The sequence below is a fragment of the Oreochromis niloticus genome, linkage group LG23 (assembly GCF_001858045.2).
Source record: "Oreochromis niloticus isolate F11D_XX linkage group LG23, O_niloticus_UMD_NMBU, whole genome shotgun sequence".
In the NCBI taxonomy this organism is placed as follows: Eukaryota; Metazoa; Chordata; class Actinopteri; order Cichliformes; family Cichlidae; genus Oreochromis; species Oreochromis niloticus.
Genome location: NC_031986.2, coordinates 19,918,651 through 19,946,133, shown reverse-complemented (window position 1 = coordinate 19,946,133; position 27,483 = coordinate 19,918,651). Strand labels below are relative to the sequence as shown.

The following is a 27,483-nucleotide window of genomic DNA, read 5'->3' as shown; positions in this document are numbered from 1 at the left end:
CTAGTCAAGGAATACACATTTTCCCTTAGTGACCGGAGGTCACTGTGGCTGTTGCCTTTAGATTTACTACCTGTCTGTCATTGTCATTTTTATTGACGTGTCTGTTTTTTCTTAATGAAGGGTGAAGCTTGGCAAGCCGAGTGGAGAGCAGCAGCAGCACCCTTGGCTCAGTTTTCATTGTTTTTAATGAGTTTTATATCAGTTACAGTCAGAGAGTATAAAAAAATTGATGTAACTAAAACAGTATCACCAACTGGTTAGTGAATTCCCATTATCTTGGTGTTTTAAAACCAGACATGACATGCTAAACAATACTCTAATGGGATCTAATGGGGGTCCATAATTGGCAAAATTAACTTCACATTTTATTCATTAAATCTTAAAGTCTTAAAGTCTTAAAATCAGTGATTAAGCCCATAAATGCATCAGGAAAGTGTTTACTAAGGTCACTTAGCCAGTGAGGACTGTTTTCCCATAGACTTCTATAAGACAGATTGGTCAGTCTTTCTCACAGACACATACTGCTGGACAACAGACAGCAGCACAGAAGCACCTGATCTCTGGCAGCTTTTCAACATAAAATCTCTCATTGAGACACATAAAGTTATGCAGTAGACCACAGTCGTGTCTAGTTTTCCAAATAAAAGCCCTGGGATAGTTATAGGAATTCAAAAGGATTATTTTTTCATCTCACAAAAAAACAAACAAACAAAAAAAACAACTAAAAACTGAAATAAAAGCCTGTAGTCAGTTGCAAAAGTTTATCAGATAGGTTAAAGGTGCCAGATCTTTAAAATAAAAGCCTCCTATTTAGTTTGTTCAACTTCTAAGTAAAGCTCCATTCTGTTGGTCAACAGGGTGTAGCGTCTCCTCTGAAGAATCTGGACAACATAAATTGTGCAGACATCAAATACATTTCCTGTGGAAACACATTAGTGTGTTGACAGTGTTCTTTATAAAGTATATCATGAAAAACAAACAAACAAAATTAAAAAAACAAGACAAGTTCATAGACCGGGCAGAAACATTGAGGCCAGCATCAGTCAGTTTAGACAAGGAGTCCTTTAAACGTTCTTTTCATGTTTTGCCACGAGTCCAGAGTGGATGTTTCGGTGAAGTGGATGCTAGCTGGTTCATTGGCTGAGTTTGCCTTTCTATAAAAGCCACTGCTTATTACTGATTTTCATCTCACACTCTTGTGCAAACATCAGAGGAAGTTTCACTTCCTGAAGCATCATCTTTGCAACCAACAAGTGGGTCATGGGGTCATGGTGTCACAGTGTCCGACAACCGTAAATGAGAAGCATTACTGACACTGAGGCAACGAGATAAAGCACGTCTCCTGCAGCTTTTTGAAGGATCGACTCCATAAAAAACTGCAGATAGCGCTCTCACACACTAGGTGAGGCTTTGTGTATTTGCATGTAAGAGGAAGCGCGTAAATGGCACTCTCCCGGTAGATTGCAGAGCGACGGCCTCGATGCTCATCAGGACCGCCAGCAGCTCACATCAAATCTCCATGCGATCTCTTTGACTGTTCCTGATTCCCCATCAATGAGCTATTTTGGGGAATTAGGCCACCCGCCACCAGTGAAACACCCTAGGGACAAGAACCAGAGCGGCTTCTGTCAACGCCCCCTTGCCCTCCCACCACCACCGCCATTACACCCTGAATGCAGCAGAATAGAATAAAACAAAATACAAAGAAGTACAATTTACACAGAGCTGCAACTCCTTTCATGTGCTTTCAAAAAGCCCAAATGATGAGAAAACTAGTATTTGCAGAGTGGGGGAGTGAAAGAGGGAGTGAAAGGGGAGGTGGGTGCAACTGCTTGCTTCTCAGATCCTTTTAATTAATTTCAGAAGGAAAATAAAACAAATATCAAAGCTAAACTGCAGATTAAGCTGGAATATAAAATCCTGCAGGAATACTGTGTTGATAACAAAATGTAACATTAGTTTAAAAAAAAGAAGGTCGTTTTTGTTCATTTACATAAACTCAATAAGCTGCTCTGGAACAGGGACAGGAGAAGAAGAAGTTACAGGATTGTGACTTTATGGTAACAACGGCTATACAAGTTATAGCACATGAAAGGTCTTGTTTCTCTTTACATGTTGAGGCTTAGCATCTTCTTTTTCCAAATACTTTCTCAGTGGTTTGAGTATGAATGGCAGATGAGGAGACTTCACCCATCACAAGTGTCACAGCAGCTGGAATATCCCCACTAAAGTTATAAAGTAAGTAAACAGGATCCCACCTCATGTCCAAACAAAAGGGTCACAATGTGAAGGGGGCATCTACTGATCCAGGGACCCTCTGCAATCCAGGCACTTCAAAGATTTGGAAAAACTTCTTCAGGACTTAAAGTTGTGTGATCTGTCCAAATTATTATAAAGAACTCGTGAACACCAATGTTTCACGGCTGTAAGCTACATCCAGAGTGTTCTAATATCACTACACTGGAAAATTATTCTAACAAAGAAGGAAGACTGACAAAAAGATGATCTCGGTATCCAAGTGTAGGTAAAAAGGAGATCTTTCAAATGCTATAGCTTGCTTCTGCCAAACACATATCCCACATGGTGATATGAGCCCTGAACTGAAAGTTTACCCAAAATGTGTTGTTTTAAAAGCAGTTTTCTCCAGTTAAAGAGGTCAAACATCCAGGGTAGAAATTGTTTAAGTTTCTCTACATCACAGACATTAAATTGGTGCAGGTCTGCTACTGAGACTATGATATATCCCATGATACTGATGTGGACGTCTCATCTATGATGGAAAAAAAAATCACTAAAAAGCTTCAAATTTCAGTCCACCCCTGTGTACCTCAAGGGCCTGCAAGTCTGACAGCATATCTGCATGAAGGTATTGATTGGCTCTGTTAGAAAAATCGAGTGTTTCTGTTGTAATCTGCCTCTGACATGTTTGTTTGTTGTATGGAAACATACTTTGTACAGGAGACAGCTTGCGTGTGTTTATCGGTTGAAGAAGGCCATGTCATGTGTCTTAAAGCTCAGGCAAACGCTAATAAAAGCAGCCTGAGTTGGACTGTTTTGTCACACAGCGTGCATCTAAGGTCGAGGATGAACTTTGATGCTCGTGATGTATTTTCCAAACGCACACATGGAGCAGGTAGGCAGGTAGGATTCCAGTCCGCCCACCTTCAGCCTCTAGATCCACGTCTGGCTGCTCACTGTGTGTGTGTGTGTGTGTGTGCGTGCGTGCGTGTGTAATTATGCAGATATGACCTTCTAATGGCGTTCCCATGGATCAGCTTCCGAGCAGACGGGGATCAAATCAAGCTCTGAAATAAGCGAAGAGGAGAATATCAGCTCCATATCTCTGTGATATGACCTCTCTCCACACCCACTTCACTCCCCCAGTCTCTCCCTCCTCTCACCTACACACACATATTGCGCTTGATATCTAACAACCAGCACCAAACAAGAGCAAATTAAAACACTGGCAGGAAATAGGATGTCCACCCACACAGTGAGGTAGGTTGACACCCAGGCTGCCTGTTCCCACAAGTCCCAGTTTCCCAGTTTACCACATTTTACACAGCTGCCCTTATTCAGCACTTAATGAGGGTTTATTGCATGAAAACTGTACCGCTTTACCCCCCAAACTGACTCAAAAGCATGCTTAAAAATAGCATGACATTTTGGAGGATCCTCTGGTTCACTTTCTGGCTCATAGTCGGATGAGAAGATCGATTCCACTCTCATGTCTGTCTAGTAAATAAAAGGCCACAGCCTGCTTCTGTCTGGGAATAATTGGAAAAACAATCTTATATCATTCTCCACAGTTTTTGGCAGGGAGGAATCATTTGTAAAGATGGTTGGGTGTAGGTTGATACTGCAGCTACTGTACACACACAGAAGAGTATAAAACAGTTTTTTGACATGTTTGTGGAAACTGTTTGTGAAGACTGAAGCTGCCGCTGTAGGTAATTTACGCACAGAGGAAGGTCATGCTTCTGGGAGGGTATCAGGGAGATGGACAATGACTCCCAACTACTCATTATTCAACATGTAGGGCAACTGTGGCGAAGGAGCATGTTTTACCCGCGACTACCAAACCTAACTGAGCAGTTGCTATTACCTAAACTGTTACCTCAACCAAACCAAGTTATTTTTATTACCTAAACCTAACCAAGTAGTTTTGTTTATGCCCAAATCTAACAAAGTAGCCTTTAGTACTTTTAGTGAGGTTTAGTTACGAATAATTACTTTATTGGGTTTATTTCACCAGAAACTACTGTGTTAGTTTAATTGTGTTAGTTTTAAGTAGTTTTTAGTAACTAAACATCATCAAGTAGCTTGGTTATTGGTGAACCTAACCAAGTAGTTTTTCATGTCTAAACATACTAACTAAACTAACCGATTAGCTTCTAGTACTTATACCTAACAGAGAAGTTTTTGGTCATTAAACCTAACCAAGTAGCCTGTGGTGCCCAAATGTAACCAAACTATTTTTATTGCCTAAACCAAACCAAGTTGTATTTTATTCCTAAATATAACCAAGTAACTTTTACTAATTAAACCTAACACAGTAGTTAATGGTGAATAAATCTAACCAAGTAGTTTTTTGTGCCTTAACCAAATCTTTTTAATGATTAAATCTGAGTTATTTTTAGTATCTAACATGTACAAAGGATTAGTAATGATTACTAGGGTTACTAATATAATTATTAGGGTTAGTAATGTAACTGAGTAGTTTTTAGCATTTAAATCTAGTTTTTAGTGTCTAACAAAGGCAGAAAACAGTCCAATAGTTTCCATCTAGTCACTGCCGAACTGAAAAAGTTGTTCACATCATGATATAAAGCAAAAACCATCCTGTTTCATAATTTTTTAACTTAATGAGCTGCAAATCAAAGGTCATGTTCAGACCAATGTCAGCTCTGACTCAATCAATGGCGCAATGCAATGAAAGCACTGCGTTAGCTAATCAAACACATGCAACACGCCAAACTTTGGGTGTTGAACTTGCAATCACAGCACAATGAAAGACAAAAGCTTTTTGTTTTTCTCTGACTGAGCCAACTTATTTCATGTTATGACATGGCACCAGGCATTGACCTAGATCTGATTGCCCAGTCATGGGCTTTAAGAGAAATGTCTACATTTAAGATATTTAACCTTATTTTAACATGGATTCATGTTTAAGTCCTGATCCCTTTTTGTTTATTAGTGGTCAAAATGTTCACTAAGAAGTATAAAGTGTTCAAGGCTAAATGAGGGTAAATTCAATTTAAGTAAAAGTTTAAAAGTAAAACATTTTGTAGATGTTAAGCTCACAGCTGGCTGTTGTTTTATATATATATTTTTTTGTCACTTGAAGTACAAACTGGGTTATGGTGTAAAAAAAAATTGCTGTTTATATTTACAAAGACAGTGCAATGTCTTTGTAAGGGGTGCGAACTTGAGATTTTTGTGACTGACCCTGTTGCATATGTCTTGCTGGGAGTTCTTTTGGGAGGAGAATGTTTAAATTAACCACACAAAATAATTTACTAACATTTAATACTAATTACACCCCAAAAAAACATGTCTTATGTTTTGTACTTAAATAAATACCCCTTTTCTATCTTCTGAAGTCAATTCAATTCAATTTTATTTATATAGCACCAAAACACAACAACTGTCACCAAAAGGACACTTAATATTGTAAGATAAAGACACTACAATAATACATAGAAGTTCCAATAATCAGACGACCCTATGAGCAAGTTCTTTGGCGACAGTGGGAAGGATAAACTCCCTTGCAGATCTAGGCTTAGGTAGAGATAGCCATCTGCCGCGACCAGTTGGGGGTGAGGTTCTGTAAATCACCCGTAAAACTAATCAAACCCATGAGTGCTGTTTGGGAATTGCACTCACGTGGCCCATTTAGTAAGTCTGGACCTTGGTGTGTTAAAGATGATGATAAATTCACAATCAAGATTTTCTTACAGGCAGTCTTCTCATTACCGTCTTCTACTTTGCGTGGCCGAAGGCTCAAATAGTGTGTCTAAGACCCCCTTTTATGTAACCCTCTGATGTCTACGTTATAATATGTGCTAACCCTAATCCTACTCTACACTTTGGGAGAGCAGCACCAACCACTGCCTGCAAACAGTGCTTTGCAATATCAGACTAAAACAAATACCAGAATCCCAAACGTCTATTGAGATGATCTAAATTATAACACTAAATGATTTAGAACATTTTTGCTTTTTGTATGTGTTATTTGACATAGTTTAACAGTATCATTATCACAGCATAAAATATCTAAAATGCTCCTGTGTTACTTACAGTAAGATGTTTCTACAACCCAGACGACTTAAACATGGTTATTTTGTTGGTTTCAATATATTTTTGTGTTGTATACATTAAACTGTCAATAAAATCCATAATACAGCACTGTTACGATTAAAAACTGGTATTTAGTGTGAAGTCTAATTTTTGACACAAGTTTAAACAGAGGCTTGGTGAGGCAGCGTCTAGCTGCTACTTTATCTTAAATCGCTAATGTGATTTGGACACGCCAGCAAGTCTGTAGAATCCAGAGGATTAACAGATCGAAGCTAATAATGAAAGTTGATGGCCATCGTCCTGATACTTTTTATCTCTGACTGGGGTTTCACGTTTCGTCAAGCCAGCTAATGCAAAGAAATCCTGGCTATGTTGCTTGTGCTAGCACTAGCCTCAGGTCAATGAGGACGATGGAAATAAATAAATGTGCCAGTGCATGACATTATTATTCTGCTACTCCGACGGGACAGCCTGATTTATTTCTGTCTCATGGGTACTGTAAGCAACACATACCCACCAGCTTACCCAACCCATACATTGGAACTACATTTTTAGCACAAGTCAAAATGTATAGCTCCCTAGAGAACAATAACATATAGAAGAACTAGTAAAAGTATTTCTTTTATAGGACTGACTAAATACCCAAGTCACAGTGAGCACTAAGAGTAGACTGTATATGCCCACATCTTATTATCTGTAATGTTTAGACTTGAAGAGCTACTGCTTTTGGCATTAATCCTTGCATCCCAGGTTCATCACCTTTTTTTTCAGTTGATGCGATCAGGTTTTGATATGTTTCCACAAACTAAAGAACTCGACTCGTCCTCCAATTCAGTCCTAAAAACATTAAAAACCCCCGAGAGCAAGAGTTAGAAGGTTTCCACATGACAGCAGCAATCTGCTTTCATGTCGCTCTGTCAATCATCTCCGCAGAGTAGGCGTTACTTTTTTTTTTTTTTGCGTCCTCCCCTCCCCTTCCAAGCCTCCAAACAGTGGATGTATCTCATTTGGCAGGGAGCCTCTTCATATTTCACTTTTCACGAGACGCCTGTTCGTTTAATTTCTCCACCATCTTTTCTCTCTCTCCCTCATTTTCTTCTTCTCCTTTTTCTTATTCCCTGCAACTTTTTTTCCCTTCGTCTTCTTCTCCCCCCTGGAGTAGAAACACATTTCAATGACACGCCCACGCCTGGGCCTGTCAGCCCCTCGCCCTGTCAGAGCGCCCACGCTGCTCTGCTCCCCTTCTCCCTCCCCTCTGTCTCTTCCCTTCCCCTCTCCTCCCTTTCCCATCAACCCACATCCTCGACACTTTGCGCTCTAAAAAAGCAGCTCTTTTCATCCAAGTTCCTCTTTAGGAGGAAAGGAAAGAAAGAAAAGAGGAAGAACAACGGAGCGGCATGATTCAGTCTCCAGGCGGTGGTAGTGCTTGTCATGGAGTGTCCCTTTTCATTTGGAGGGAATATGGGTTACAGGATGACTGTGATGCCAAAAACAGGAGTTAAAGAATTTAATAAAGAGAGAGAGAGAGAAAAACTAAACAAATGTCTCTCTTGTCTGGAGTTTGGTGCCTCTTATTGTCGTCGACACTCAGAGTTGTGTTGGTGTCTTTTTCCCTGGGTGGCAGGCACATTTTAGACGGGCGTGGATGTGACTTCACATTGTGAAATTGTTTTTTTGTTTTTTTTTGTTAAATTTCACCAGAAAGTTGCTAAAGCAGCTGTGCAGGTTGTCTTTCAGCAAAAGCAGGACATATTCTTTGAGTTTACGATGCAGTACGAGGCCACAGCTTGTGTGTACGGAGGGAATATGTGTGTGTGTCTGTGTGTGTGTGTGTTTGCACAGCCTCCCTGTTAGCAGAGTCTTACTTTGTGTCTGTTGAGAAAGTGTGGGATGGTATGAGCGGCTTATGTCTGACTGAACACGTGTGTGCCTGCGTGGGCGGGGAGTGTGTATAGGGGCGATGTGTGTGTGAGTGTGTATGTGTGTCTTTGCACACATTACACTCGTGTGGGCGTTTTGGGCAAGGATGTGTGTGGGTGTAGTGAGCGTAGGCGGAGGTTATGTGACATACAGATAGAGACTGCAGTGTTCCTGCAGTGTGTTTATGTGTGTGAAACTTTGGTGCAGAGTGTGGACTGCACAAACAGCTATAGGGGCCGAGCTGCCTGCAAATGTGCCAGCATGGAAATCTGCTGCTTTCACTTCGCATCTACTGCTACTTTAAGTTGAAATCACCTCAGAGAAGAAGAAACACTCTGAAAATGTGTCACGGCAGAGTGCTTAAAAGGACACCACAAATAGTATTTCTTTTGCATTTGAGGATGAAAGACTGGACTTGTCTGGTCCTGACAGGGGCTCCATTTTAGATCTCTCTTCCAAAAACTACTCCAATATTCAAATCAATTTTTTCACTTTCAATCACTATGCTCCATTTTGTCTCTTTTTGCATTTCTCCCTGACACTACAGGGATTAGTAAAGTAAGACATATGCAAAATAAAATGGCATCCTGCAGTAAAAACCCCCACAACTGTTAATTCAGTTTACTAAACTGGACCTCTCAATATTTCTGTGGGCCCTTTGGAGAATTTTTAATACAATTATCAGAGTCAATAAGACTTTCCATGTGGTTAAATAAGGCTAGCAGCGCTTCCAAGAAGTCTATGATCGAGTTTTGGTGAATATGAATGCAGCTTGCTATGTTAGTGATCCATAATCTTATCTAGATATAGCTAAAAAAAAAAAAAAAAAAAAAAAAAAACAACCATCATGGCTGCAGAGAAAATGTTGATGCTTAAAAATGTTCAAAAGCAGTAGGTGAAATGATGGTGGCTAGGACCATATTTTATATGTAGACTATGATAGAAATGCACATTAATTCGGCAAAAACCTGGAAGATTTTTAAGTGAAAAATACAAGTGCTATGCCAAAGTGTTTGTTTTGAGATCCTCTTTTCCAGAAAATGATCCCCAAGGTTGTTTGTGCAAACTGTTTTGGCCTATAGATAAGAAACCTTCAGCAACCATGTGAAAAAAGTATACAATGTGCAAAGCTATCTGACACTGACACTACTTTGTAACCCAAACCAAGTGGTTTCGATGCATAAACCTCAAATAGAGAAAAAGTAATAACAAAAAAAGACATAAAAACAGTCAACTCAGAGGCTGTTAGCACCCTACAGGGCTTCTAATGTTGTTGTTTTTTTCTCTATGAGAAACTCTTGGTGAAATAACAAGACAATTTGTCTCCATGTACACAAATAAACAGTTTCCTTTGTGGTGACTATTGCACGTTTTCCCATGAGAAAATCATTAATACAGAGCTTCACTTTTCATAGCCCTATTATAATTTAGTAGATGGCTTTGTGACAGTAAAAAAGCAAAATGGCTTCATGACTATATTTCTGGCAGAACTCAGGCATTTCTAAAGATTTGAGGTTAAGTCTCCTTGACATTATTTAAGGTGTTCCACAGGGATCCATTCTTAGTCCTCTTATATTCACCACATATAAAAATTATCATTGCCACCCAAAATTGTTGCACATTTTTTTTTATGCAGATGATTCTGTCCTATATTCACTTAAGCAAACTAAAGTCTGCTTTTAATATATATCAGAAATCTGTCAAAAATGGATTTCGTTCAAACTCTTTCAGCCTGCTATACATATTCAAACCCTTCATGATCATAACATTGAAACTGCTGATTGTTATAAATACTTTGTACTGTGACTGGATGCTAGCTAAAGACCACTGAAGGTAAAACTTGGATTTATATACAGGATTAAGCCCAGCGCTTGCTCATAGGGGGTCATATTTGCAGGGCCCTTTACCTTTCAATATAAAGTGCCTTGAGCCAACTGTTGTTGTGATTTGGCGCTGCATAAATAAAACTGAAGATACATGAGAAAACAAATAACCAAAACACACTGACAGATGAAGCCGAACACTCAATATGAAGACAGAAATGGAGGAAAATAACACAAAGAACAAGAAGGAAGGAAAATAAGCCACTGTTACACATACTGACTTACTGAGTCCCACAACTGACCACTTTCATCATGTCTGTGAATGACCTAAAACCACACATTTCTTTTATTGTCCGTATGTCTGTTCTTTTAATTAAACTGTTTGACATACAGAACAAGACACAGCAGATTTTACATTCTGGATTTTAAACTGGGAGCCCACTAGGGTGACCAGATGTCCCATATTTTGATTAGCTCTACAGGACATGTACTTTTCCAATGTCTGGCTTTTACTTGATTCACACAGAGAGCTCAAGGACAGGCATTTTATCATAGGTTAACCTGTCTTTTGCTTCCCAACTGGGAAAGCTGCAGGTGACCAAAAAACTTGCCAGCTCTACCGGTTTGGGCTAAATAAATTGGAAACCACCGCAAAAAAGAAGTAAAGTGAAAGTTTATATTGAGATATACAGTTTTGTCTTTTTTGCTAGAGTTGTGTTTCAGTTTCACACAAGGGAGATATATATGTGTGTACGTCCCATAATTTTCTAGACATGACTCAAAACAGGAATATCTATGGATGCATCCCTACTGATGTTTACCAAAGACTAATAATGGTTACCATTGATTTAACAATTATCTGGGGGCAAAAAGGGAATACTTGAATAATATAAAATTAATATCACATGAGAAATGCCCCTCCCCCCACAAAAAAAAATCTACTTGATCTTAATTTTTGTGATTGTCAGCAGGAATTTGTGTTTTTAATTAATAACATTACAAATAATACAAATAATGTATGAAAATGCATGAGTCAAACTTCAGTCTCAGGCATGAGCCCTGAAATGATTCACTCCACCACTGACCTCGCCAACTCTCAAATGTGGACTTTTTCGCCCTTTAAAAATGGAAAATATTAATTTCATATACATGGATACAAACCAGAACATAAGAGAGTGGAAAGAAAAATGAAAAATTGTGTTCAGGGAGACAAAAAAGATTTGAGTTCAAAAACAGCAGATCTGTAGATCTAATCAGTAGATTAGAATTTGGTACTAATTCACAAACTGCTGTGAGACTAAAGTCTCAGTCATGAAGGATTATAGACCAGTCAGGTCTTAGCATCTGGCAACCATAGGTTGCTAAGGAAAGTTGTATTCCCTGACCAGTTGGGGAGTGGTTCCTGGATGTCGCCTGCTATGCCTGGTGAAACTGGTTGCAAAGTGGTGTATGGGTCTGCACTGAAAACCTTATTGTGGTTGCTTTGGTCGATAAGAGATTGCAGCAGCCACCTTTACGGCCCATTTATGCTCGCCACATTGGTCGCTTCACATGCTGACAAAATGTCATAAGACAGCCACATCCATTTGTATTTGCAGTCTTCTCCACCACCATTGCACATGAGGTTACAAAAATTAAGAGGAGCACAGCTGACCAAAATGACACCAGTTGTGCAGTCGTAATTCTGCCGGCAGATGGGGCGCCTCTTTTGTGCCGTTAACAAAGGCCAGAACGTAGTTTGCATAAAAGATGCCAACTTGTTGGCAAATAGTTGCTAAACACTCACTAACCTGTAGAGAAACTGTGAAAAAGTGACCACACTGTAAATGGGAGTCTGTTCACTTTTAAAGTAAAAGTTGTACAATCAAACCAGCATGTTTAAAAAGGTGAAGGCAAAGGTTCTTAGCTTCACTTATTTAGGAACTGTTTTTACTGACGAGTTGGGTCTTCCATGCAAACTGCAGGTAGCCACGGCAACATGCTAGATTCGTAGTTACCAAGGGGTCACTGATCAGTCTGTAGGGCTATGTTACTGGCACTTTAGTGATCAATTTCACAGCGACTGTGTCAGGGGTCGTGTGTGGATGCGAGTAAGAGGACCCAAGCGCAGGACTCACGGTGTAGGATAATGGTGTTTATTGGAATTGATGACACAAAGATGGCTGGCTGGCTGGCTGACTGGACTGAACACATTGGATTAACAACATCAATGACAAGACAAGGGATTGATGAAACTGAGGAACTTAAATACACAGGCTGAATGATGAATGATTAGGGGCAGGTGAGTAAACAGCTGGACTTAATCTGACTAATGATAAATGGGAAGAGAACTAGAACATAATGCACACAGACTAAGGCTAACACAATAAAATAGGAAGTGGAACATATGGAAGATAAACAGTGAACATGAACTGAAAATACTGGGTCAACGACCCAGGAACCCTGACAGACTGTGGTATCCTCCAGTAACTACTCATAACTGGTTGCGGAATACAAATTTTTCCCTAGCAACCACATAGTTGTTCTGTAATGGGGGCTTTAAATGAGCTCTACCTAAATGACTTATTAAGTTTTCTTTTTTTTTAAGGTAGACATCTAAATTTCAGACGAGCCCTGAGCATCATGGTCTCATGGCTAATTTGTGTTCCTCAACACGAATGTCCCTGAGCACAACCTGTCATCTGTCCAATTTTGTTGTACTGGCTTGAGTCCATGTAGAAAAAATTAATAATTTCAATTTTCAAAAGGAAAAAAAAAGTCTGCATTTGGAAGTTGGAGGGGTCACATCACAGATTTTGGTTTACACAGTCAAGTAAACAAGCAAAAGATCCCTGGTTCGATCTCCGGAGGAGGCACAAATCCCTTTGGAGTTGTGTCAGGAAGGACATCTGATGTAATAGTATCTTCTTCTTTAATTTTCAAATACGATAGGATTATTAAGTTAGGTTTAGGCACAAAAAAGGACTAAAAACTACCAGGTTCAGTTTAGAAAAAGATCACAGTTTAGTTTAAAATACAACACTTGCCACATCTTTTAAAGTATTGTTTTCTTGGTCACATGGGTTTCTGACACAAAATGTCCTTCCTATTAAAAGACATTACTTACACATATGTGCTCACTGTTTCACATTTTGTTTTGGGACAGGGCTGGACACATTGTCCTCCAGAAACACCACTGGGATCTGGTCACTTTAGTGCTTTTTTCGCCTAAAAGGAGAGCGTGGGCGTTCTGGCGGCAGGGCAGTGATTGCTCCACCTCTGCCTCGAGTTGCATGAAGATCTGCAAGGTCGTTTTTGCACGATCTTGCTGACGAACAGACCTTCACATAACTTCAGTGAGCCGAGAGGCATAAAAAATGGCACCATATACTAATACGCAAAGGCGGTCTATGCCTGCTTTTTGTAGACAGACCCTCAACCACAAAATGACTAAAATACCAACTGACTCACTGGCAAACGCAGCATGGTTTAAATCCCAACATGCAAATTTGCAGCTTTAATATCAAGTTTTTGAGGGAATATTCAAGGTGCCTCGTTCCCATGTGTTATTTCGATGTGACACATGTTGAAAGTGACTCATTCTCCTCTGAAGTGGGCTCAGTGTGTGGCAGAGTGGCCTTGTGATTAGAAAGACTGAACTGTAGCTGAAAGGTTAAATCGCTACAAAAGCCAATCGACCGTCACACTTCCTCTGATGTGTCACTCGAGTCGGTGCTTCTTCATCAATATCAAACCTCAAGGTCCACTCAGCATTGCACACAATGAGTTTAACTCATAACAAGATGCTTTTGAAAAAAAATACCTATATTGAAATCTATAGCCTTAATAAATGGTTCTATGCGACTTTAGCTAAAATACAACCAAACAAAAACTGCAGTGAGTGGAGTAAGTGTGGTAAATTCTCAGATGACAAATGGAAACAGCTTCTTCCTCCACCTCCTCTCACTACAAACTCTACAAGGTTCGCTTTGTTCCCATTTTCTGCCCTAAAGCAATCGAGTGCCTGACATACTGCTCGTGAGATATCACATATGTATACATCACATATAATCAGAGTGTGTCTGATGAATAGAATAATCACATCCCAGAGATTAGTCATTTTTACTCATTAAACTGGGGCTACATTACTTACTCCGCTCGTGTACTTTGCTATATTTGTGAAAATGTTTGTTTTTTAACATAATTTACAGAATACACAGCTGTAAAGTTATGTTCATTTAAAAAAAAAAGATGATTTGGTTACAAAAATATGAAATACTGGCGCTGATTTGGGTCGGTGGCGCGTCAAAACTTTTTTTTAAGTAGGTGGGGTTCTTCTGGGGGATTTTAATTTAATCTCATCTACGTATTGAACTTTATAAGCACAGCACATTCTCATCTTGTTCCCACACTGTGTACGTTTGAAATTTTACAGTGTGATGCACATTCATAAAGAGAGAATAAGCAAAAAACAAATACGTGGATCATAACAGATGCACCATTGAGACGTTTAAGGATTTATCACAACTGGAAAAATCTTGACATTCAGAGGAACATGGTGCTTTTTTTTTTATTTTTGCGAATTAAAAAGGTCACTCTCAGGATAAACCTGCATCATTTACTGTGTAATGAAAGTCCTGGGTTTAGAAACAAATAGGCCAAGCCTCACTGAGGCGGTGGAGTTTTTCTGCTGGTCTTAAAAATGCTCTGCATAAACACCTGTAAAGCTTCAGTGGGAAGCCCTGCAGCTCCCTGCTGACAGGCCGTGGGCTGACGTAGAGGGGATTTGCCCATTTTGGCCACGTACAGGCCTCAGCGACCCTCACCGCCCACGGCGTCTTCACCCTGAGAACGCTGCTGACGTCTGACATGTCTGCTATCTCCAGGCAGAGGCTGACACTCCCTCAGCCACGACCACACACTGCAGTCAGAGGGAAACCAGCGGCCTCCAGTGTGGTGTGTATCTGTGCGACAAACACCTCAGCTCTGAGCTGATCTGAAGGTGTGATTAATCTGTTAAGTATATTAATTTGGGGCTGCTGAAAAAAAAGGTCACGACTGCCTATCAGATCGGCGTCTCATCTCGCATGCTGACAGGCTGAAATGCGACAAAAAGAATGGGGGGGGGGAAAAATCCCTTGCAGGAGAGGAAGGAGTAGAGAAGAAAAACTGGTAGAAATGATGAAACAATGCAAGCTACAAGGGTGTGAGCAAAGTTGAGGCAGGCTTTGAAGTGCAGCCACACATTTTGCATGATTATTGCTGTTAAGTTTTTGATCTCGAGCCAGCAGGCACGAAAAACAACAGCAGCTTGGGATTAGTCTCCCCCCCACTCGCACGCCTACCTTGCCAGCATAAGTCCCTGACTCAATTAGAAAAAAACCTCTGCAACTTAGGGCTCCTCACGCACAAGTACCCACATCACCCTGCCCACGTCCCTGCAGCACATCACAACCAGCATCACTTTAATCGCCAAGCACAATGAATGCACAGGGATTTGTCTTGGTGACATTAATGCAGAGACGTGCTGACAACTAATGTACACACTGATAAGACAGTGCAGGGACTAGAGGGCCGAACACACACAGGAAATAAAGATTTATCCACCTTTAATTAAATATCAGATATCATCCATGGAGATTACTGCCTGCAAGGGCTGCACAGAAAGCTGACTGCTGCAAACAAATGCTGTTAATGTCTAAACTGGTCAGAAGTGTTTGTGGTTTTAGAGTTTTAAATATGCATGCACGTTGAATATGAAAGCATTAAAAAATGGTACAGTTCAATGTGTTGGAAGTCTCTTATGTGCATGGAAACTGTGGTGGGATTTATGGTTAAGTATGGTGAAGGTCTGAATATTTAGTGTGTTAGAAAGTTGTATATTTGCACCTTAGGTCTGCTTGATCCAGATGAGAGCAGATGCAGATACAGTAGTTTTCAGGTCATAAGCCGCTACTTTTTTCCCACACTGTGGCTTATACTGACGTGCGGCTAATGCATATTTTTTTTCATGCGGCCAAAAACATTTTGCCTGGTAACAGTAGACCAATCAAAATGATAAGTAGTATATATACGGTATATATTTTTATCGGTTGTTAAGAGACGTCGTAATGTTGTTTGTGCACTGTTCCGTAAAAAAACATAAGCAACGTAATTTGTGTGTTACCGATACGTACGTATACTTAGAGGTAGCCGTGTTACAGGCGATGTTCGAGGAAAAAAAGCATTTGCAGTATGTGTTTTTGTATGTTACCATAACGTTTATGTTACCTTACGGATTAAATTTAAACGTTAAAAATCCTCACGTGTAATATTTCTGTGTAAATATCTCATATTACAACTGAAATGCATACGGCTTAAAATCCGGTGCGGCCTGTACAAGTACAAAATTGATTTTCTTTCTACAATTAGAGCATGTGGCTTTTAATCAGGTGCGCTCTGTAGTCCGGGATTTACGGTACATATAAACTGGGTTGAGTCATAGTTTCAATTTAGTCATGTTGTTCTAAGCTGCAGTTCCTCTAAAGTCCACTTGAGGTTGGCTTGAACAGTGAGTCACAGCACATAAGCTATGCCCAATTCCTAGGCTGCGTCCTTCTAAGGACCCAGCCTTCGCGGTCAACGTGGGCCGGGTCCTTCGAAAACCGAGAAGGCCGGAAGTGCGAGGCTGTGACATGGGACGGTCTAACCTTCAGATATGCGTCGCCATGCTGTCTCGGTGGGGTTTAATAAACTCAGCCGTCTGCTCCTTGCTCCGTAAAATATAACACGACATTGGAGTAAATTCTCGACCATCTCACGGTTCTGTTTAATCAGTTTTCTGTTTGACGTTTGTTCAGCTGTGTGAAAATTATAACTTTAATCTGAGCCAAACCAAATTACTCAGGAACAAATAAAACTGAAAAAAGCCAAACAATAAAATTTTTAAGCTATCTAAGTGACTTTTATATCATGTTTAACCTGAGTAGCGAAAGACCGCGGGGGTCTGAAAACGATGTGCTGGGAGTCCGGTGTTCTTACCGGCTCTAGTGAGCCTCCATCTCCCAGTCAGCATTTGAGCTGGTGGCTAACAAATATCTCTGAAAACGTTGGAGCACTTTTGCAAATATGTGAAGTCTTGATAAATCGAGCAGATATTTTAAGTTTACACAGCTACGTTCTCGCCTGAAAATATCTTAAAAGTTTATTTTGTGACCCAGAAAGAGTAATATTAAAACAAAGAGGCTGCACCATTGTTGGAAACTGGAAGTGACTGGGCCGCACTATGAATTCTGCGATAGGTTGGGCCACGAAGGATACACCTGACCCATCCTTCAGATCCGGGGAAATGAAGGACGCATTTGTCGGCCGCATTTGGAGCAGCCTTCGAATTGGGATAGCCTTCGTTGCCTGGCTGTGATGTAATTGGTCTTCAAATTTGGCCCTGAAGGATGCGGCCTATGAATTGGGACACTGCTAAAGACTGCCATGTTAAAATATCCAACTTTATATCAGAAAAGTATATCATAACTCATTTGACTGCGTTTTATTAAAGCTTAAAATTAGAGTGGCCACTCTGAGTGACATGATAAGTACATAATAGCTGTCTGCTAGGTTTCACTTCTACTAAACCGCTGAACCAGACCACTTGATATTTAATATTTGAGATTTACAGGCAGTTTTGTGATAAATAACACAATTGAGTTCTATTTGTACTAACAGGCCATCCGAGAGGTTTGTGCTTCAGTTTTGGTGAGAAAAGTTCTAGGATTTTATTTGTATGTATGCACTTTAATTTAGCAGATATCTGTGTCTGTGTGATGCACTCATACTGTTTATGTATTCAGCTTGCTAACCAAACTAGCTAGCATTGCCCAGTACCTTAGCAAATCACATTGTTGTCTGGGCACTCCTGGCTCAAGTAAAACCAACATGGCAACAGATTTCAGTGCAGTAGTCTATATGCAGAAGATCCTGTGTTTTACTTATAAGGTGTGGATAAGACCAAAATCCTTTGAGAAGCAAATATTTGTCAGCAAACCAGGTAAGGATGTTTATGGCGAGTAACTTTGAAGTCCTGTTCACCAAGATATGAAAACAGTCCAAATCTGAGGTAAAACCCCACTTAAAAACATTGCTAAGGCCTAGAGTCACACAGGCCTAGAGGCTGGTTAGCGACCCTTTGATAACAACAGTGTGTATTCCCCATTGGCAAGTGGTTGCTGGAAGTTGCTTATTATCACTGAGTGACACTGGTCGAAGAGGAAGGAGCTGCACCAAAAACCTCCTTGTGATGGCTTTGGTTGCTAGCAGATTGCTGTGGTCACATGTTTGCATGGGAGAAGCTGGCTTATTTGCAAACACTCGTTGTTTACTCTCTGAGTGTCAGGGAAGCTTGAAATAGTACAACACAAACCGCAAGTGTGAAATGTTGCCATTTAAAGTAAAAGTTTCACCTTATTGCTGCCACCAACAAATTTCAGAACGTTCATCTTTACGTTGAAGAAAAATGTTCTACATTTCTGGTGTGCACTGCAATCTTTAGAGTTTCACTCGTGCTTAGCAAGTTGTTTGTTTTGCACTACTTGCAACTATGCTAATCTGCTAGCAACCTTGCAATCATGAGGTTTTCCATGCAGCACCATATACCTCTTTGCAACCTATTTGATGTTAGCAACTGCCAGCAAACTCCAGCAACCACTCACCAACTCCTGGGAGAATGGGCACTTTTCCCTAATGACCAGGTTATGACTGCCAGTCTCTAGGACTGTGTGAATGAAGCATTAGCATTAACACTTTCATAGTGACTCCCAGCAAACTTCAGGAAAGACTCAGCAACCAGTCAGGAAATACAAATTTGTCCATAGCGGATGCTAATTGCAAGCTAGTCACTGACCAGACTAGCCTGTGTGACTGAGGCCTAACTTTGCCCTAAAAAGAAGATTTTTGTCCAACACTTATAGGTCTAAAATCTTCAAAATATCACTCAAGCTCAGCACAGTCAACAACTCTTGCTCCTCGCACGAGAACAAACGTGATACTAAAATACCATGAATACAGATTCCTTTTACTAGCCAAGACAGTTAACTTTACTACATTAACAAGTCGATATCTCTGCCACTGCACACCTGAAACTGTGGTGAACCACTACCCTCAATCCAACAAGGTGACTGACTCTTTGAGGACAGAAGCAGGACAACTGCTGCCTTTACCAAATTCTCTGAGATTTCTTTTCAAGAGCTGTTGAGTGCCATCCCTTTCTCTTATACCGTGTTGCTGTCATTTTACACCTCCTTGACGTTATAGTTAGTTTTTCTGTGGTTGTTTTTGTCTGTCTGTAGACATCAAGTAATGCCGGCAATAACTTAAAAAACGGGGCTCTGCCCAAGGTGACCTCACTTAATTCAGGTATTTCATTAAAACTCTTCATAATTAACTATATAAATAGTTATATAGTATATAACGGTTATATAGTATAAATAAATATACTATAATATTTAATATACTATATTTAATTCCTATAAGGGAGTTTTTCCTTTCTACTTTTGTGCTTGCTCATAGGGTGTCCTATGATTGTTGATGTTTTCTCTGTATTATTGTAAGGTCTTTACCTTACAATATAAAGTGCCTTGAGGCAATTGTTGTTGTGAATTTGTGCTTTTTAAATAAAATTCAATTGAATATGTACTACAGCTGCAAAAGTCCCCTCCAGCTGCATCAGATACTTATGTCTTTGTCCATTTTTGTCCTGAACCTGCAGAGGTGGGATGCTGTAGGTGTAAAATCGAGCCCCTTTCTCAGTTCTGCATCATAAATCAATTTATGATCGTTTTCATATTTTCCACAGAAATTCAGCTTCCAGCTTCCCCGGCTTCAGGGTTCTGCCTGTCACTGTTTCCTTGTCATATCAGTGATCTAGGAAGTAAAGCAGAGCTACTTACTGGAAGTTGCTCCAGGTAAAAAAGCTCCAGCTAAGTGAGTAAAATGCAAATGTAAATGCGAACGTCCTGACTGTGAGGGATCAGTACATTTAATCTGCTTTCTGTTCGGTAGAGGAGCGGCGAATGACTAAAATGTAAATGCAAATGTGCCCGCTGTTTGTTGGTTGTGACGTTGGTGCTCCAGGAATTTAAGCTCACTGTAATGTCTTCCTCATTAGGAGCGCTTTTGAATCAAAGAGTCAGCTGTAACCAGACGCCTAAATTACCCATTTAAAACTCCTTGTTGTTATTAAATTGTAAAGCTTGTCACCCAGGAAAAGAAGCTCGTTCTGCATAAAAGACTGAACTGTTAAATGTTCCAGTCACTTGCTCGATGGATTTTTCCTCCTGCACATTTTTTTAAAAACAAACTATAAAAACTATATGAACCTCTATGATGCTCTATATGAATGACTCATTTATAAAAGTTTACACTTTTATGGCACTGCAAGATAAGGCCATTTAAATGTCTATATGCTGCATGTTTAATCTTTAACCTTCACCTATTCTCTTACTGTTTTCATCCACTGACAGATGATCAGTTCAGTGTCAGCTAGGTGCATTGAATACAAAATTTTTCAGCTGCAGTTTTTTATGTTTCAAGACCTAAAATGTGTTTTTCGTTATGAATCAAAGTCACATTTCTAAAAAGAAAAGAGTTTTGTGTTGAAGAATAAACATTTTTACAAGGTACTCTGAGATTTTGAGTGTCAACATCAGAAAATAGAAGAATGAATGAACTTTAAAGCCAGCATAGGCGAGAAATCTTAAAAAATCTCATGTAGGAGTTCTCGAACTATGAGTGAAATCATTTTTAAGCATTTTCAGTTTGTGTATAAAAGATGGACATAACTCCCGGGTCTGAAAAGTGAAGCTGACACTGGAGAGCTTTAAAGCTGTATTATTTCTAATAGTCATGAGGGGCTGAGACCTCGGTGGATGCAAAAGATTTCATACCTGCCACTCTAAGACCATTTCCATTCTTCTGCATGTGACCCTCACACTTTATTATCAATAATTATAAAAGAGAATTAGTGAGTTTTCTGTGTTCATCTAATGCTACCATTAATTTCCAGTCTACACACCTACAACCTGGCAACACCCAACCCGATTCTAATCTGAGCAGACAGATCGGTGGATACTTAGCTGCTGTTTGACGATCCTAGGTCAGTAAAGAATGGGTTTTCACAAACACACAAAAATAAATAGCAGTCTTGATTCACTGCCATGTGTGTGCATGTGTGTATTTGTGTAATGGTAGGGTTGTTGACTTTGGTAAAGTTGGTTACATCTTAATGGTGCAAAAAACAATGCAAATGCAGAAACGATGTGTCTTTCCAACCATAGGCAACAAGTGTTTCCATCAAAATTTTCCAACGTGTTGTGAGATGAGTGTGAAGAGACTAAGTGCAACATTGTCAAAACTGAAATGATACAAAAACAAGAGATGGTGATAATGGTGATAATTTCAGACATCACTTAAAAGGTGTTTTAACTTTATTAAATACAATATTTAATAACTGCATGGGTGTAACTTTCATTAAAATGTCTTCACACGTCGATGGTCTGATGAATAGACTGGATAAAGAAAGCCTTGAATCATGCCCCAGATCTTTAAAGCTGGATGTTGGCATGGTAACATTTCCTTCTTCCCACTTTAGTTGATTTTGTGCGTTTTGGTCCGATTTAGATCTGCCAGGTCAGGTTTCTCGGTTTCCCAGCTCCACCCTCACTCGTCATATCTACTTTTAAAAAGATGATTATGGTCAAATTGGTTATGACAGGATGGTGACGTCTTTCATATGGTATATATTAACAGCATGGTAGTGAAGGGAACTTTAGATTTTCTTTGGCCAGTTTTCTGGAAATTTTGCTCTGTATTACTTGGAAATCTCACAGCTATAAAGTTAAATTAAAAAAAAAGCCATATTTTACACTTCTGCAGCCTTTCCCATTGCTGAAAGTTTGGCTGTATGTCACTGACCTTTCTGTCTTTCATGATTATATTTTTTTATTTATAGTCTACTTTATGAACCAATAAACAAATATTTACAAAAGTAGAGAATAGGAACACAAATTAAGTTGTTTCTCTGCTTGCTGAACCACTCATGCAGTGGTACCTTTAATTACTCTTTTTTTTTCTCTTCTCTGAAAGCTAAAATGCAATTAGAATTTTTAACAGAGACCTTGTATCTTTCTCCCCCTCACATCTGATTGGCTGGGAGAGATCCCTCCTTCAGCAGAAACTAGATCACAGTAAAAGAAGAGCTGTCCTTCAGTGACTTTAAAGTTCACTGGAGTGTCAGCTGAAAGCTTTCAGATGTAAAGCGTGGCTCTCCTGCTGTGCTGGCCCTGCATGCTGCGGGGGCCGGAGGAGGGCCCAGGCGGGCCGGACTGGGCCGGCCTGCTGGGCTGCTGGGCTACCGGCCGCCCACGGAGAGGCCTGGCTGGGTGGGCGTCATCTATGGAGCGATTGATCCCAGCCAGGACAAAAAGTCTCCCTGTTGTCCTGCTTGAGCAGCAGTAGCAGAAAAAGTTCTGAGAGTCACTGAAACAATGATATACGGCTGCAGTATTTTGCGTGGTAAAACAGCATTGCTTGCTGAGGTTCAATACCACTGCTAATACTGCTTCTTTATAGGCTAAACCTATAAAACAGCTTTTGGGTTTTTTTCTACTATTAACAGTGCTATCACTACCATTAAAACCATTCATAACATTTCCAGAAATAACTATCAATTTACTGTTTGATTGTTTTCTTTGTTGACTATTTTATATTTACTCGATTGCTGCCTATTTCCAGCTGTAAAATTTTACTGTACTCTACCAGAGTAGCTTTGCATGAGTCACAATTCAAAACAATCCTTAAATATCTTATATTGGCCAAGTACTATATATACCAGCTCCTTCCTTATTTTTTTAGGTTTGAAGCCCCACATATGGAAAAGATTTGATCTGTATCTGCGAGGAACACATAAGGATGTCTCCTCTAATGCAGGTCCAAGACTAGAAAAAACTGTGTGAAACTGACCATTTAGATCACTCTGAAGCTTTAGCCTTAAGCTTAATATGTGTGCACACACTGACCTCATTCATTATTTGAAACGCTAACCTTGTTTAATATAAACTTCCACCAACGGAACAGTTTTGACAGAAAATGAGAAAAAGGAAAATAGGTCAACTTTAAATATCAGCAGTGAGTTGAAAAGCATGAATCGAGTGGCTTTTGCCACGTCATAAACAGAGGCAGGAGTTCCCCAGGGCACCTGTTTTAGTCCTCTTGGATTTTATATCTTTTTTTGTCAGACTTCTTTATAAACCAGTTTTGGCTTGTTGTAACGCTTTTATATTTCCACTTCCAGCAAGTTTCATTTTGTTCTTTGTACATTTTTCATCACTGTGTGGTTTATTTTGTCCTTCTATTCTTTGTCTTTGCTTTTATGATTTTATTTTTGATTAGCACTTTCAGACTTTCTCTATTTATACTTTGCAGGCTTCTTTTATGTTGTCTTTGTCTTTTTAATGACACGTCTGTCTCCTTCTAAACGCAGAACAGCCCCATTACCATGAAGTATGTAATTAGTATTAACATGATTAAAACTGCCAAATGACAGCTGGGATAGGCTACAGACCTTTTGCGACCCAGAATTGGATAAGTAGTTAAGAAAACTGATGGCTGGATGGGTAAATGATTACATCAGAAATGTGTTGTGATGCAGTCTCTCATGTTCACCTCGAGTCACCTATCCTTAAATTTGCTGACCTCTTAGGGGAAACCTGGTTTGTATCTCATAGATATAAGATTACAAACGCAGCAAAAGATTTTGCAGCCTGATTGCATTTGTGCGAAACTTCAAAAAACAGTACTAACCGTACAGGTCAAAGGTGAGAAACTTCAGCAGATGGAACAAAATGCAAACCAGTTAATACCCTTTTTGCTAAGATTAACGGTTTCCATTAATGTGGAAAAAGTGAAATGAGAAAGGAGACACAGAAGGTAAACTTTGTGCTGCAGTGCGACTTTGCCATCGCACCACTCTTCCTCCTTTGAAGTCCAGGCAGCTGTGCCTGGGGGGTGGGAGGGTGGTGGCTGCTGTGAGTACGGTGTGGAGGTGTTTGCCTGTACAAGGGGAAAGGTCACAGCTACAGAGCTTGCATCTTTTTGCACTTTCTCCTGTACGTCAGAGGTGTTTGTTTAGCTGCTGAGAAAAAAAAAGCACCTGTAGTTTTTGGCGGTGTGGGCTACACGCTGACTTTTATACACTGACAGAGTTTTGGAAACTTTAGGGCAGGAAACTGAAAGCAGCTTGTACAGTCTTTATAAATGACTTATCTCATTTTCAGTTTGCAGCTGCTTTATAATTAGTAAATTATGTCACGGTTTACTCATGTCACACGTTTAAAAACCTTACCTTTCCTGACATCACCACACAAAGCACCTTACATCATATCCTGTCTCTCTGCTAGATGCAACCAGAACCTCGACCCTTTTATCCTGAGAACAAAGAGGCCCTGTAATCTGACAACTGACTGTTCAATCTCTATGTTACCTGTTTGACTTGTCAATCACAAGTCACTATGAGCTTGCAGTGTCCCTCAGTTTCTTAGTCAGGTCTCCCGCTCGCCTCTTAAAGCTTTAAAATAAAAAGGGGAACTCAAGGCTTTAAGATGGAACTTCACAAACCAACAGGTGACTACAAACCAAACCAACAGGTGGCATGGTGACTACATCCATATTTTATATACAGTCTATGTAATGGTGGGAGTAAGGGCAACATTTTAGGGGTTTTCAATTTGTTTTTCGCTTCTGGACTTGAAATATAATGGATCTTACTGACAGCTCAAAGTGCATCAGAAAAGCCACTCAAACATTAGATTCCTACACTGGTCAAACTTTATCCACCTCAAATCCACAGCCAATTTGGAATCACCAGTGGCAAACATGGAAACTCCCCACAGAAAGGCTCTGAGTCACCACCATGCCATCCTTCAAGCTCTTATTTGCAGAAATCTTGCAAAATGTAATTACACAAAGCTACGAAAATAAGAAACAATTTGTACTAAACTTAAATGAGAGATAAGCTGAGAGCCATATTTTAACTAGAGCAGGATAAAGGGCTTTAAAATGTGGCGTGTATTAAGGTAATGTTGTAGATACTCTAGATATTCCCCTTTGATGATTCTGCTTTTGTGCAGATGTGGGTCATCTACTCCGTCTGACAGCAGCATCTGTTGGAGGCCGCAGATGTTGATACATCTGGAAAACAAGTTTTTTGTCATAATTAGTCCACTCAGTGACACTATGCACTCTGCAGGCTCTTTAAAGCACTTCTTTCTCATCTCAAGTTAATTACTGTCATAATCCATCATTAACCAACCCATTGAAGAACACTAAGCTCACAGGCAGCCTGCTCTAACTGATTTTTAATGATTAATAATGCATATCCATTATAAGCACTATGTCTGCTCTCTAATCCATATAGTCAGGCTATATCTAAATGGTACAAACAGCAAAGAGAACAGAAAATGTGACTCTGAATCATTACATTTCAGCTTTTCTCTGCGACTCCTCTGATCAGCTCACAACAATCAATATAAAATGGAAAGAAACAACACTGCCTGAAAACATTAATCTGTTAAAGGTAGAAAAATACCACCAGCCTGCAGCTACATGCCTGTAACCTCCCATTCCACCGAGACTCCTTTACAGACATCATATTTGGCTGGTGAAATGGTGAAAGGCTCTGGCAAAATTTGGAAGGCACCAACTATTGTGGCCGGTGGATGAGAATGTTAATTTCCTCCCTTGATAATGATGCATGTCGTTCCCAAATGTGATTATACAGACAGAATGGTGTGCGGCACGCTCGTAATGTGCTTAAGATGTTTTAAAATACACCATCATGCCTGCTCACTGTGAAATATGAAAGGCCCCAGCAGAAACCTTTAAGGTTCTCCAGATTAAAACCACAGGGGTACCGGGCCGGTTCCCTGAGGAACTCCAGGATCAAAGGTTTAAGAACATAAAGGGAATTTGTGGCATTTGTAACACTTAAGGAGATTATTATTACGTGCAGGGTTAAATTATGAGAGGAAGGGGTGAAGAATCACAATTTTTACATGAGTGTACATGTTTACAGCACCTCAGTCACAATTTGTCTCTGGCCAAGAAACAGAACAACCAACACTAGTTGCATAAACCGCTAAGTTAAGTTACGTTTTGTGGATTTTGCATCTGACTCCAGTAGGCGGGTTCTGTAAATGTAAAATTCCCTTCTTTTTAAATTCATTACAAACCTTTTGGGACAGACAGAAGGGAATGAGGACAATAACTTCCTTCATGTTTTGGATGACTGTAAGTCAGCAAGAAAGATTTATAAGCCTTATAAATAAGAATGTATCTGCCTCATTTACAAATATTATTACACATGTAAGAATATTATAGCTGATATGATTTATTGGACACAGTGGTGCCGAGGTGCAAAATACAATAACACAGAAAACACGGTTCAACTGTTTTATTCTGTTTTGTTATTGTTGTGTTTTTTGGTTTGTTGTTTTCTTTTAAACTGTGTTTTCTGTGTGTGTTTCTGAAGTGTCATGTTTTCTAAACTGTTCCGCTTTTGATTTGGTTGTTATTTTGTGGTGTATTCTGCTTTTGTTGTTGGGTTTGTGTTTTCTGAAACTTTCCATCACTGGTGTGGTGTTGCTCATTCCTTTTTGTTGATCTAATGTTTTGGTTTTGTTGTGTTTCTGAAATGCCATGTTTTGTTGTGTAGTTTTTGTGTGTTTTCTTTAAAATGTTGTTGCTTTGTGTTGTGTTTTCTGAATATGTTCAGTTTGTGGTTTTGTTGTTGTTAAAATGTTGCAATATTTTTATTGTTATGTTTGTGTTTTCTGACACTTTTGGTATTTTTTATTCATTTTTGATGTGTTTCTGTTGTTGTGTGTAAGTAGAAGTAGAATTAGTGGATATTGTCTACAAACGTAAAAACGTGCAATCTTTAAGTCACTGGATGACTTTGACAAAAGAATATAATAACAGATGAACAGAGGTGATTTTTTTAAAAAACATATAACAGCAGGCTAATACTGCATACACACAAATACACAAAAATGTATGTCTTCTAATATCCAGTATGCATGTAGATTTGTGATAGCTGGTTATATTTGCTCAGTCAAAGTGGGTTTAATTTAACCATAAGCTTTAAACCCAGCAGCATTTGTACCTAAACCAAAGGAAACATTAACCACAAGCACCATCAAATCACAAAACTAATTTCTTCAGTAATCCCTACCAACTAGTAATCCCACCACAGTGATTTTACACAGTAACTGTGTGAATCCCAGGTTTGACTGGAATAAACACCTTAAATAACTCAACCATAACCTCCAAAGTGGAGATGACTAAAAGACTTACCCTCCATTTGGCCCAGCTGCAGTCATGAATATGATAAACGTCTTGACTATAGAGCATCACGATCACCCAAAGCCTCCCTACA

At 39.6% G+C, this 27,483-nt stretch overlaps 1 long non-coding RNA gene across 1 annotated transcript; it reads right to left on the bottom strand.

Moving 5' to 3' along the window:
- Positions 1–430: 430 nt before the first annotated feature.
- On the bottom strand, positions 431–27,483 carry LOC112843793 (uncharacterized). Its single transcript, XR_003216301.1, has 3 exons — positions 27,402–27,483; positions 25,140–25,238; positions 431–3,305 (listed from the first exon to the last, which is right to left on the bottom strand). It is a non-coding gene; the product is annotated as an uncharacterized LOC112843793 (long non-coding RNA).